The sequence below is a fragment of the Onychomys torridus genome, chromosome 21 (genome assembly GCF_903995425.1).
Source record: "Onychomys torridus chromosome 21, mOncTor1.1, whole genome shotgun sequence".
Lineage (NCBI taxonomy): Eukaryota > Metazoa > Chordata > Mammalia > Rodentia > Cricetidae > Onychomys > Onychomys torridus.
In genome coordinates this window covers 23,220,771-23,235,492 of record NC_050463.1, presented here as the reverse complement: position 1 = coordinate 23,235,492, position 14,722 = coordinate 23,220,771, and the positions used below count along the sequence as shown (strand labels likewise).

At 43.5% G+C, this 14,722-nt stretch overlaps 1 long non-coding RNA gene across 1 annotated transcript in view; it reads left to right on the top strand.

Moving 5' to 3' along the window:
• Positions 1-5,580: 5,580 nt before the first annotated feature.
• Positions 5,581-14,722, top strand: part of LOC118571996 — a 54,966-nt gene continuing 45,824 nt past the window's right edge. Inside the window, exons 1-2 of the long non-coding RNA XR_004943419.1 lie at positions 5,581-5,624; positions 6,680-6,873. This is a non-coding gene — a long non-coding RNA (uncharacterized LOC118571996). The remainder of the gene's footprint in view (positions 5,625-6,679; positions 6,874-14,722) is intronic.

Here is a 14,722-nt window from a genome sequence, read left to right as displayed (position 1 = left end):
TTTTTTTTTTAAATTAATAAGACCGTTTAGCAATTTGTGTTACAATCAGGCATACACAAAAACTCCCTTACCTTCTATGTTTTGAGGCAGAGTCTCTCTCATGTACTCTAGAGTTCAATGAGTCTGCTAGGCCAGCTGGTCAATGAGCTTGCTCCAAACACCTGTGTGTCTCTGCTTTCTAATGCTGAGGTTACAGACCCATACAGACCATACAAGTACACCTGGTGTTTATGTAGGTTCTGGAGACCTTGAACTCAGGTCTTCATCACTATGAGGCTAGTACTTTACTGATGGAGGTATCTCCTCAGCCCTCTACTTTGGATTTCAAAAATTATTTTAATTCTGGAAAAGTTAAAGCATATGCAAAAATAGGACAAAATAGAATAATGAACTCCTTGCCCCATCGCTCCTTCTCAGTATTTCTTCTTGATTTGTTAACCTATGGCTCATTCCCACCAGCTTCTTGCTTTTGTATTGCTTTTGAAACAAATTCATGACACTGTATCACCCATTTCATTCATAAATCATTTAGTTTTTATTTCTAAAAATATAAAAACCTATTTTAAAAAATATACTTACAGGGGGCTAGAGGTGTAGTTCAGTGGTAGGGTTCTGGCTTAGCCCTGGATTATTATTCCAGAACCACACACAAAAATAAAGAAAACCAAAAACATAAATGATGTGTACTATATAATACGATCAACACACTCAAAACTGATCAACAATTCCCTCAAACACACAACACTCAAATTTCAGTTATTTCACAAATACAAATTTTAAATATTTTCTTTTGCGTGTTGTTTTGGTTTGGGCCTCAAGGATCCTTTGACCTTCCATTTCTCCATCTGCTGCCTCCTGAGTGCTAGGATTACAGGCCTGTGCCGCCATGCCTGGCCTCAATGGTTTGTTTGATCATGAGTCAAGTAATGTCTCGCAACATGATTGGTTGACATGTTTATTAAGTCTGTGTCTCTTTTTAGAACAAAGTTTATTTTGGCATGATTGTCGCCTTGCAGAGCAGTTGTAAGCATACACACAGAGTTCATGGCTCTCTTCACCCCATCTCCCCTCTGTTAGCATCTTACACAACCGCTCCATATTTGGCAAAATTGTGAGGTTAATATGGGTACATTGCCCACATTAACTACCTCTGGGCTTTATTCAGATTTTACCCCCTAACAATTTCCTTTTTGTCCAGAGAGCCAACCCAGGAGGCCTTGGTGCACGTAGTCATGGTGATTCCTTGGACTCTTCTGTTTTTGTTTTCCCGAGACAGGGTTTCTCTGTGTAGCTTTTGAGCCTGTCCTGGAATTTACTCTGTAGCCCAGGCTGGCCTTGAACTCACAGAGATCCACCTGCCTCTGCCTCCCGAGTGCTGGGATTACTGGCATGTGCCACCATCGCCTGGCTTCTTCTGGTTTTAACAGCTGCTCGGTGTGGCTTCCATGACAGACTGTTGTGAAGAACACTAGAGGGATGCTTTGAAGAAGTCTCTCAATTGGAGTTCTTTGATATTTTCTCATGATTAGACTAGGGCTAAAAGCTTTGGGGGGAAAATATCACAAGCAGATTACTTTCCCTGGGTTGTATCAATGTGTATATCATTGTGTCAATGTGTATTTCATCGTGTTAATGTGTATATTTTGGTATCAATGTGTATATCAATGTATCTCACATGTATATATAATTGTATCAACATGTCATCATGTATAATTGTATCAATGTGTCATCATGATTTTATGTCTTTTAAATCCCTCCTCCTCTCCCCCTCTTCTCTCTCTCTGTCTCTGACTATCTTATAATAGGACTTTATTGGGACTTCCAGCTCCCAAATCATGACATGGAGACTTCTTATTAATTATGAAAGCTTGGCCTTAGCTTAGGCTTGTTCCCAAATAGCCCTTAAAACTTAAATTAACCCATTTATATTAATCTATGCTCTGTCACCTAGCTTGTTAGCTCTCCTCAGTACAGAACATCTGACTTCTCTGAATCCCACTATTGAATCCCCCCTCTCCAGATTCTTCCTAGAGTTTCTGTCTCTGCCCAGAAGTCCTACCTATCTACTCCTGCCTAGCTATTGGCCATTCAGCTCTTTATTAAACCAATCAGAAGGTGCCTTAGGCAAGTGAGGTAAAACAGACACATCTTCACACAGTGTGATCAAATATCCCACAACAGTCTTTGAGACAGGGTTTCACTATGTAACCTAAACTGACTTCAAACCCTTAATCCTCCTGCCTCAGCTTCCCAAGACTGGGATTATGGTCCTGTTACCACCATGCCAAGCATTTTTTTTTTTTTATGCAGATGGCCTGTTACACCTCCTGGGTTTGCTGTTATTGTTAACAAATGGAGGCCATTGTAGACGAATTTCTCAACAGTCTTATTAAATAAGAAACACAGAGCCAAATACAGGGGTGCAAGCCATAGAGATCAGAGCAATAGTGATAGCCACCAAATTAACCTTAGTTCACTATACCAGCTGCTTCCTGTCTAACCTGTGCCTTTATTTCCTTGATGTTCTGCCTTCTCATTGGCTTTAAGCCCATTCACATTACTTCCTAGTCACTGCCTGTCTATACAGACCTCCGGGTCTCTATGGTTGGTACTGGGATTAAAGGCATGTGTCACCACCTTGGCTGTATCCTTGAACACACAGAGACTTTGCCTGCCACTGATCCATTAAGGGCATGTGCTACCACTGCATGACTTTTGTTTATACTGGCTATGACCTCTCTGATCTCCAGGCAAACTTCATTAACATACAAATAAAATATCACCACATTTCAGCACAAATAAAATATCACCACAGGCCTTGATCATTATTTAAAATGTGTAATGTGTATCATGAAGTTATGTTGGGTAGTATATGCCAGAAGGCCACAACTAAAGGCTTGATCCCCAGGGGTCAAGATCAGAAGGTGTTGAGGATTTCTAGGAAGTACACCCTTATGAGAGAGGCTTAAGTTGCTGGGAGTTGTGATTTTGAGAGGAATGTGGGACCCCTGTGGTAACCTACACTCCTACTTCCTGGCTCATGATGTAAATCCTTTGCTCTGCATGCTCTCCCGTCAAGAACTGACACTTTTGCCAGAGGCACAAATCTACAGTGTCACCTGATCTTGGACTAGACCCTTATCCTAGTTAGGGTTACTATTGTGATGAAACACCATGGCCAAAACAACTTGGGGAGGAAAGGGTTTGTTTGGCTTACACCCCCACATCACTGTTCATCACTGAAGGGAGCCAGGGCAGGATGCAGGTACTGATGCAGAGACCATGGAGGGGTACTGCTTACTGGCTTGCTCTTCATGGCTTGCTCAGTTCGCTTTCTCATAGAATCTGGGACCAGTCTAGGGGTGGCTCCGCCTACAGTGGACTGGGCCTATTGATGTCAATCACTAATTAAGAAAATAACCCTGTATCCTTGCCTGCAGCTTGATTTTTATGGAGGTATTGATGCACTGTCTCCATAGAGGTTCCCTTTTCCTAGATGATGATGGCTATGTAACGTTGATATAAAACCAGCTAGCCTAGTTCTCTAGAGCCACAAGTCAAAGTGACCCTTTTCTCTTTATGAGTCAGTTGCCTCAGGTCTTTCATTACAGTAACATAGAATGACTAATATAGAGGTCTCTACTTTGAGTGAAGGCTGCTTTCCAAGCAGCTGCCATATCATCAATCGCTGTTTGTCAACATCCCACAATATCACAAGACAGGGTTAAGTAAACATCCAGGTTTCCTGACAGGCAGCAATTGATTTTAGATGATGCTTAAAACAAATTTTGAGAAAGTACTATCCTTAGCACAAAATACATCCAAATGAATTCAATGGAATCTGGTTACTAAGGTATTGAAGATTTTAGGTAAGAAATTTCAGAAAAATAGGAAAGGTCCTCAATAGGTAGTTATTAACACATATATCATTGTTTGGAGAAGTATGCCAGAACTTCCTATAAGCTATATAAGTGGGCATAGGGCATAGAGCATAACTAAAGCCTCCTGATATTGGATCTGACTGCCTGGCGTCTTCAGGTTTTCACAGGATGCAATGCTAGTACATGTGAGTAACAGATAGTTGCTGTTCTGTTGGAAACTCCACTCCAGTGCACCTCCCCCCCAACTTCCCCCCATCGCACCCCAAACCCTGCTCCTCAGAAAGCCTCCCAAGCAGTAGCTCCTTCCCTAGGGCTGCTCAAGATGGCGCCTACAGGGTATTTAAGCTCCGGTCCATAGATCTGCCACGTGATTTCTCCTCCTTCCTTCCCTCGAAGTCATCTGGGAGTGGTATGCTCAGATTAAATCTGGTCCTTTACTTGATCTGGTTTATTGCGTCGGTGGAGAAACCAACTGCTGGCGTTTCAAAATACTTACCAATTGCCTCCTTCTTGAACATTCATTCCACATTTTACTATGTCAATGTACCATGAAATATTTGAAGGTCAGTGGCTGTTGTCTTTCCCAAGATGAACAATCTGGACCAACTAATAGACATCCTATGACTGGTCATTTATAGATAGGCAGGGGAACGGGATACAGTTTCCTTCTTTGCATGGAATTGCCAGAGAAGATTCAGGAATCCATCACCAAGCATCAACTACAGAGGACATGTTGCTTTGATAGCAAACATCTCCAGATGAATGATCACAGAATCAATATAGCTCCAATCTGTGGTTGGGATGATTTGTGCTCTAAACCTGACTTAGTGTCATTGCATTGATGGATCTCATCAACAGTGAGCCAGGAGTGGGTTGCTATGTGCCCTGACTCCTTGGGTCCATGCAACATTTCTAATCCACTCAGCCAAGGAAGGATCATGGTCAGTGGAGGAGGGGGAGGAGGGGGAGGAGGAGGAGGAGAAGGGGAGAAGGGGGAGGAGGAGGAGAAGGGGGAGGAGGAGGAGGGGAGGAGGAGGGGGGGAGGAGGAGGAGAAGGGGGAGGAGGAGGAGGGGGAGGAGGAGGGGGAGGAGAAGAGGGAGGAGGAGGAGGGGGAGGAGGAGGAGGGGGAGGAGGAGGAGGGGGAGGAAGAGGGGGAGGAGGAGGAGGAGGAGGAGGAGGAGGAGGGGGAGGCGCCAGCCCTTAAACACGTCTTAGGATCACAGACAAGATTTCTATATCCGGGAATAAGGATGCAGACACTGGAGTGCTGCCCTGATGGGTCCCCTCATTAATGGAGGTGTGGTTGTTAAGGCTCAGGCTTGAGGGCGACTTCATTGTACTCTGTTTCGCTAGTAGGAATCTACCACTCTCTGCTGCTGCTGGGTCTGTGGGCAGTGGGATTTAATGATGCGTCCTACAGAGTGGGGCCTACAATCCGCGGAAGGCACTTTAAGAAAACTCTCGTTGGCCTTCCGGATCCTTGGGCCATTAATATTTTTAATTGTGACTATAAAGGCTGTGGGAACTCCAGTCTCAGCAAGGGTTTCTGAGAGCAGTGTCATAACGAGCGAGCAGAGCCCTGGGTGGCAGGCTAGCTTCTGGGCTTTTGCACTGCTCCTAGCTGGCTCTCCAGCCTTGATCTTGCAATTTACCCCCCCCCCCCGCCCCCGCCCCTGCCCCCCCCCCCCGCCCCGCCCTCCACAGTCGAGAGAGTGCAGACAGAATTCTCCTTGACCTGATAGGTAAGCCTTGAAAAAACAGCTATGTGGGAGTGCAGATGGTAGCGAGGGTTTGAAGAGATGAGAAGCGGGGAAGGGGGGGGCGGGGAGTAACATTTTGAAAACAGAAATTATTCCATAACAAGCAGTGACAGAATGTCTGGCCCGTGGAGTTTTGCAGCGAGAAGGAAGATTTATTTGGCATTTTGAATTTGTTTTTTTGTTTTTGTTTTTTTTCTTTTTGTTTTTCTTTTCTTTTTCTTTTTTTTTTTTCCCAGTGAGCACAGGCCATTTGAGGGAGTTGAGAGAACAGAGAAAAGGAAGAAATTTAAAGTGCCAAGATTAATCTATGTAGCCCTCCCTCCCTCTTCCTGCTCACGTGAAAAGATCTTTCTAGTGGGGTTATTCCTACTGCATCTGTTTTTCTCTCTGCTTTTTCTGGGCTTCCTGCCCCCGCCCCCATCCCAATGATTGTCTAAAGCCCTAGGCAAACGCCAGAGATTGTTGTACCTCAGAGGCCTCAGAACAATGTATGGCCTCCCCCTCTTCCCCAAGCAGGTCCTACACTTAAGCCTGCCTGTCTCTCTCTTTTTATCTGCCTTATTTTGGGGACCTTGTGAAACATGTGTGCCTAAGAACAACGACTGTTTTAAGAACAAATAGACCAGCTCCTGGGAGGGTCTTCCACGAAGGGCATTTCTAATTCCCGCCAGGATGGGAGTCAGCAGCGGCACATGATTTCAGGGTCCCTGCTGGGTTCCATTTCCCCCTCTGGAGTCTTTTGCTAGACTCTTGCATCCCCTGACCTTTCTCACAATTCCAGAGAACACCTGGGCCATGGCCTGATGTGGGCACCCTGGTGAAGCGTGGCAGCTGGAGGGAGAATGTGGGTGGCCCTCCAGCCACTGGGAGCCAGCCGAGGCTCTGGGTGGGCTGGGGAGAACCATTAATCTCAGGGGAATCAGGGCGGAGTTACTCCTTTCTTTCAACTATAGCCTCTGTGTTCTTCTTCCTCCCCCTCCTTCCTCTCCTCGGCCTCTTCCCTCCTTCTTCTTCCCCCCCAAAACACTGACCTTCAGCCTGACATGTCGCCAAGCATGAACTTGAACTACTGATCCGGCTGCTTCATGCTCCCGGATGCTGGGATTACAGGAATGCGCAGCCATGGAGGGGTTTATGCAGTGCTGGGGACGAAGTCCTGGGGTCTGTGCATTCTAGACAAGCACTCAGCCACCTGAAATACACGCCCAGCCCCTTTGCTCTTCTCCTTGAGGTACAGTAATCTCCGACTTGTTGTTTGAAGCAGAAAAGTAACAATATAAAGAGTTTAGATGTTTACTTGCCTGTAATTCTGTCCCCCAAATTTAAGGCTGTGACTGTTTCTATTTGTCACTTTTTTTTTTTTTTTTTTTTTTTTTTTTTAGGCAAGATTTCTCTGTATAGTCTTAGCTGTCCTGGAACTTGCTCTGTAGACCAGGCTGGCCTGGAACTCACAAAGATCTCGACCTTCCTCTGCCTCCCGAGTGCTGGAATTAAAGGCATGTGTGCCATCACTGCCCAGCTGAACATCCATGTCCCTAGTCTTTTTCAGGGCTCATGCCCACTGTTGGGGAACTCTTTTTGGATAGTTAACTTTCTAGAAGATTAAGTAGCGACATCTTATTTCTGTCTCAGGGGGAAAAAAAGATGATTTAATACTAGAATGATTCATAAAGGCTGAAGTCATAAAAAACATACAACTGATTTGATGAAAAAGGTTTGCAATGTGTAGCGTCTTTTACACATGCTGGGGGGCTTTCAGAGATGGCTCAGTGGTGAAGAGAGCTTGCTGGGCTTGCAGAGGACCTAAGTTCTATTGCAACTCCGGTTCCAGGGGATCCAGCGCCCTCTTCTGGTTTCTGTGAGCATCACACACACACACACACACACACACACACACACACACACACACACACACGATGTACACACATCATTCAGGCAAGATACTCACATACATAAAATATAAATACATTTAATTAAAAAACATATGCTAAATGTCTGAGTGTAAGTATAAGCAAGCCTGAGGGACAGAAACAATGGACAAAAGTAGCTTCCTATCTACTTATTCTCACCTTCATGGAAGTATGCAAATCAATTATTTCTATTGGGTTTTTGTCGACTCACAATAGCATCTGAAAAGAAAACCCTCCCTGAATTGCCTCCTGGTCTGAGTGTCCGAAGTGCACGTGAGTGACCATTTGTCACCTACAAGTGCCATGGAGTTCCCAAAGCCTAGAGTGGCCTCACCCCAGGGACACATTAAGTGGCCAGCTATTGTTTAACAACAGCTGCATTATACCAAAGTCCTTTGTTTCTGAAGGTTAGTTACATAAAACTGTTATTTATTTATGATAAGATAGAGAGATGGGAACAGTACCTTAAGTCAGATGGACTGTGGGTGCTTAGCCATAGTAATTCCTTCTTCCCTGGAGTCCCTTGCAGGCCAGGTACTCAGCCTCTGGGGCACAGGCAGGCAATCATGCTGAGTCATGCAGGGAGGCTTGCAGAAATGGCGTGAAAACAGCCAAGTATTTGTTAGTAGGGATCCCAGCCCCAATGGCTGCAGAGATAAGCAGTGGGGATTCAGTCTTATAATTATCTCCCTTTCCCATTAAAAGATTTTTTTTTTTTTTTTGGTTGTTGTTTGTTTGAGAAAACCAGAGCCCACAGTTCAGCTCATTGTAATTTTCCAATTAGCACAAACTCATCAATATAGCAAGAATGAGTTTGGGATTTTCCCGCCCAGGAACTATCCCGCAGCATAGACTCTTTATAAACATACCACTGAAATGTTCAAGATTCCCTCTTCCTTTGCTTTGATGGAAAAGCAGACTTAAAAAATTAACTTGGAGGGCTGGCAAGATGGCTCAGAGGATAAAGACACTTACTGCCAAGGCTGTTGATATCTGAGTTCAATCCTCAGAACCCACAGTTGGAAAGAGAACCAACTCATGAAAGTTGGTCCTCTTACCTCACATGTGCACTGTGGCACTCACCCATTCCCACATAATTAAATATAAAAAAAGTTGGCTTTGCCTTTCTTATGATATATCTCATCTAGAACAAATCACTTCAGCTGTTTGGACCTCAGTTTCTGGAACAACTATTAGCTTATGAGTGTTATAAGTGTAAAGATTATGCCCTCTGTACTTGTGGGTAGGAAAAGCAAATAATAAATGACTTATTCATGCATTAGTCGGCCTTGCCATGGTAATGATTATAAAAGCCAAACCTTGGAACTTAGAATGGTAATTTCCCTCTACCATATATGGTAACATAGCTGTATACAACTATATTTCAGCTTTCTGTCTCCACCCATTCTAGGGCACAGGCATAAGACATTTCTACCCATGGCAGAGGAAAAGAACGAGAGAGGCTTGGAAGGCCTTGGAAAACTCCACCTCTGCCACATTAATGCTGCTTTGGATCCATTCTTTTGGGTCACTAGTCAAGGCCAGCGACATGTTAGCCCTGCTGCATTGGGGTGTGGGGATGTATTCTTCCAACAGAGGACACTCAAGCCATTGGGCAACTGGAGGTTCTGCTAATTCTGTATAGGAAAGGGGAGCAAGCAGTGGGGAAAAATAATACATCACAACAGACTTACCTCTCAATATAGAGGCACATAGAAAAAGGGTCTGAAGCTTACTCCCTAAAGTACTCAGGTCAGGAGAATTGAGACATATCCACACAAATCCTTCTGTATGAATGTTCAAATCACTGTTACTTACAGTGCTTTAAATGTGGGCTTCGAATGTTCAGCGGAGAATAGAAAAATAGGTAGATAATGCGGAATGGCCATACAGAGAGTGCCCAGGTATAAAATGGAGGAAAGTACGATGACATGCTGCACAGTTGAATATTGAGATATTGCGTTGAAAGACTTTCGTTAAGAAAGACCACCATGGTGGTTTGTGTTGTTAATGTGACAGGACTTATAATCACCACAGAAATAAATCTCTGGGTGTCTCTGTGGAGGATTATCTAGATTAGGTTAGCTGAGGTGGGAATGCCACTCTAATTGTTCATGCTCCTGTTCTCCCTCTCTCTCTCTGTCTCTCTGTCTCTGTCTCTGTGTGTGTGTGTGTGTGTGTGCGCGCGTGCATGCGTGTGTTGTGTGTGTGTGTGTGTGTGTGTGTGTGTCTCTGTGTGTGTGGAACAGAACTGCTCCAGGAACAGGAGTTTCTTTGCGTGTTGTAGAGAAGTTCTAGAAACAGATATTGGTAATAATTGGACAAACTTTTGAATCTACTAAAACAACAGAGATCCAAAACTCAAACTGACTCCCTACTTATTTTTAGAGTGAATGTTAGGGCATACCAACTATACTTCAATTGGTAAAAAATTCAGAAGTTGATAGGATTACAAAGAGTTTTTACTTTTTCATGTCCATATCCCTATTCTGCCTGAATTTTAAAATAACGAATGAAGTACCATTTTTATGTTCAGAGAGGCAAAATGAAGACATCCTAATTAGGGAAAATACATTTAAAAAAATCAGTTGTACAATGATAGTTCCCGTGACCTTTCATTAGGATGCAATTCATGTGTCTTGATCTCAAGTGCTTGCAAGTTAAAATTTGAACCATCCTTGAGTGAAGCACTTAGGAAAATCACCACAATTCAGTGTAATTAACCTGGAGAGGAACAATAGCAATGATGAAAATATCTGGAACCAGGACAAAGTGAAGACAGGCTTCATCAGAGGTAGTTGAGGTCAACAGCAATGTGCTCACTACACGGGAAAAAGTGGTTTTACTGAGGAGAGAGAGACAGTCTATTGGCAGTACAGTCTCCATGTTCTTGCTTCTTCACAAAGAAGAGTCAAAGCCTGTTCTACCGTCCTGTTCTACCATCATAAAAATTACAAGTTTGATTAAGTATTTAGGACAAGGCTCTCATTTCACTTTTGGATAAATATGACAGCTAATATCTTGGTCAGGAAACATTGTGTTCTCTCTGGGTTATAGGTGGAAAAAAAAAGATGGCTGGGTATAAGGAGGTTCCAGAAGATTAGGATAGAAGCTCCACGTAGAGTGGTCCAACTGGCATCAGTGTGGGAAGCCTCTCTGTGGGTAGATGGCTGAGAACTGGTGAGTCTGAGATACTAAGCTGAGGGCTGAAGCTACCACTCATGCATGTAGCCCACCCACTCTCAGGAATTCCTCCTAAGATGCAGAATGTGCCGCATACCCATCTGGGCTCTAAACTGGCTGGAGAATCAGTTTCTTATCCATCGTCAGTCCTTATCAATGAGCAATATTAAAGGAGGGTAATAATTCATAACCAAGAAGCTTTAAGAAGTTTGAAGTCAGACAGTGGACACAGGAGCCCTCTCTCTGCCACAGATTTTGGGTGAATTGTATCAGAGGAGAGAGGCCAGCACGCAATCAGTGGAAAATTAATGCTTGGAAAACTTGTACTTATGTGTAGGTGTGTGCAAGCAGGCATTGCCAGAAAGGGCATAGCTTAGGTGCTTTACAAATAGCACACTCTAGATGTAATTGCTCAACCACTTCTGTTATTCACAGTTTTGCTCTGAAAGGTCAAATGGAACTGGGGAGGGGGAATAAATCTGGTGACAACAGACTTGTTTTAAATGTTCTTGGGCAAGCAGCACTCAGGCATGACTCTGTGGAGCAGCCTATTAACACTCACTTTTTATTGTTTGAAGAAGGAAAGGGGAGTGGAGTTCCCTTTGAACCCTGGCAAGAATGTGCAAGACTTTACCCTGTTCACCTAACGCAACTTTCCCCGAGAACAAAACCAAAGCCCCAAACAACATTGCTGCTCAGACTGCGTCTGCCCGGCATTACTGGGGATGTTATGCTAATTCCAATCGGTAACACAGATTACATTAGCAAGCAAGAACAAGAAGCAATCAGTGTTTGCAATGTGTGTTTTCTCCTCAGGCCCACCTGACCTGGTGGCCCAGAGGTCGAAGAGACTTTCAAGTCTAACATTGCAGATAGTTGGAGAAACTGCCTCAGTGATAACTTCCAGTGGGTCCCAGAATTTTCTCAATGTAATCAAGAGAATTTTGAAAACATGCTTTAAACTGTTTCTTTGAATGGCACAAAGGTTACCCAGATAATAATGCAAATGAATTCTTTATTCTTATTTTGCATTTGAGGCACAAATCTATTTTTATTTACTTGATTGATTGATTGGGGCGGGGTGGCTTGTAAAACAGCCCAGGCTGGCCTTGAATCCATAATTCTGCTTCAGCATCCCCAGTGCTAGGATTATAGGTGTGTGCTAATACACCTGGCTAAGTCTTTTATTTTCTTTTAAGTAATTTCAATTGTGTTTAAAAGTATGTACCATACAGCTAAGGTGTGGCTCAGTGATACAGAACTTAACAACTAGTATACACGAGGTTCTGGGTTTAGTTTGCAATGTCAAAAAAGTAAAATAAAATAAAATGAAAAAACCTTATATGATATAAAACTTATTATCTTACCCCCCCACACACCTTTTTAATAGGAGATCTTTGGATTTTGACAATATTCTGGCAAAGGACAACTTCCACAGCTGGGGAATTACTTGATGACTAAAAAGTAAAAAAAAAAAAAAATTATGTTTTATTTTAATGTATATTTCTGTATACTACCTATGTGCAGTGTCCAAGAAAACCAGAAGAGGGCGTCAGATCCCCTGGATGAGTTGCAGATGATTGTGAGATGCCATGGAGATGGTGAGAATTGAACCTGAGTCCTCTGGGAGGGGAGCCAGTGCTCTTAACCACCAGTCTCTAGACTGACTTGTTGATTTTATTCTCACATCTTAGTCTATGCCCAATACCTAGTAGGTCTGCAACAAACGTATCTATTTAATAAACACATATATAGGTGATATACCATCAGATATATACCCTGTAAATCTGCTGCCCGGCCACTTTCATAGTAGGAGAAGCTGTATGATGACCCAACCACCTTTTCCCTTGACTTCTTTTGCAACTAATGACATGCGAGGCCGAAGAAAACTGTGTAGCCCAGGCCAAAGATCAGAATTTTCTGTGCACGAATCTTATTGACACAAAAGGATACAATCTGAGATGCCTGTCGACAGTTAATACCCGCTGGCTCCATTTGATTAGATGGCACAGTGTTCCCTGAATCATCTGCCACCTTCAGTACTTATATAATCAAAGCAACCGAGTGTGGGATGAGGGACATGCAGAGTACAGGAAGGGTCAGTCTGTGTGGGTGGATCGCAGCCAAAGCAGGAACAGGTAGGCTGAGGAGAAGGCCTGGTTAGCATGTCAACATCTCAGCTAGTAGTTTTCAATTAGCACTGCTTGAGGATCCTTAAAACTCCCTCTTGTCTGAGCCTTTCAGATCGATAAGATTACCTTTTCAGGGATGGGAGATGATGGCTCCAGATCGCAGGTGTTGCTGAATGAGCCTTAGGCCGTCTGAAGTGCAGCCTAGATCAAGAATCCTATTTTGGGGCCAGCGAGTTCTTTGCTAAATAGAGTGGGGGGAGATAGAATTGACTCACAAAAGCTAACTCCATGTACAGCAGTGACTCCCAAGCTTCCCAGGAATCACCCTGCTAGCTGCAGCAAAACAACACAACACAACAACACAACACAACCATAACAACAAACCCAAAACACCTATGTCTGCCTGGACCTGCTTCCCACAGGTTGATGTTGAATGAATCGTTATTTCAGCTGGGACTCTGAAATCTGAATGACACCCTCCCCCACCCCCCACCCAATGATTCATGCAGCTAAGACACAAATGATTAGACACGGAGGATTTCTAGCCCCAGAGCAGACATAATTATCTTAATCTGCATTTTAAACACAATTTAAATTGTGGTAAAATACACGTGTCACAACAGACCATCTTAACCATATTTAAGTGTTTAGTTTTGGAGTATTAAGTATGCTCACAGTATTGTGCAACCCAATCCTTTTCATATTTTAGAGCTGAAACTCTATAAGCACTAAACCACAAGTCCTTACCTGCCTCCCCTCCTCCAGCCCCCGACACCTGACTCTGCTTTCTGTACATTCTACTATCCTGTGTAACTTATATAAGTGGAATTTATACATATTTGCTTTTTTATTTAAATAGTATTTGCTTGGTAGTGACTGGCTCCATTAGCATAATGTTCTCAAAGTTCATCCTTGCTTCAGGCTGTGCCAGAATTTTCTTCTTCTTTTATTTTGTTTTAAACTTAAAAATAATCTCTTGGAGACCCTAAAGTGGAATTGAGGAGATTGTCCGATAAAGCTATGTTTAGTCTTTTGAAGAGTCACCATATTGTTTCCCATGAGGATTTCAACCTTCCTAAGACTTCGTCAATATTTGGTACTTTCTGGTTTTAATTTCTATTTTATTTTTTGTGGTCGTTTGAATGTGATTGGCTCCCATAAGCTCATAGGGAGTAGATCTAATTAGGAGGTGGGGCTTTGTTGGAGTGGGTATGGCCTCACTGGAGGAAGTATGTCCCAGTGAGGGTAGGCTCTGAGGTTGCCTATGCTCAGGTTACTGCCCAGTGTCTCAGTCACCTTCCTGTTGCCTGCAAGATGTAGGACTCTCAGCTACTCCAGCACCACATCTGCCTGCACACTGCCATTGCTCTCTGTCATGGTGATAATGGACTGAACCTCTGAAACTGTAAGTGAGCTCCCTAAATATCAAATATTTTCCTTATAAGAGTTGCCAAGATCTTCACAGCAATAAAAACCCTAAGATATTTCCTCTTCCCCCCCCTTCTCTCTCTGTGTTTGTGTGTAGCTGTGGAGGTCAAAGGTCAGCCTCAGTGTTGTTCCTCAGGTCTTTTTCTCCTTCCTTTGAGACTGGGTCTCTCACTTGGCCTGGCACTCACTGATTAGTCTAGAGTGATTGCCTGTCTCTACCCGAGACTCCCAGGACGAGGATCACATGAGCACGCCACCACACCCACCTATTTTTCTTGGATTCTTCGACTTGAACTCAGGTCCTCATGCTTGTAAGACAAGAATGTTACTCAATGAGCTATCACTCCAGCCCTGGTTTTTATTGCTCATGCTAGCTCCAACTTTAATTGGTGTGGCTGAGAAGCCCTTCTCTCTACCGCCCAGGCTA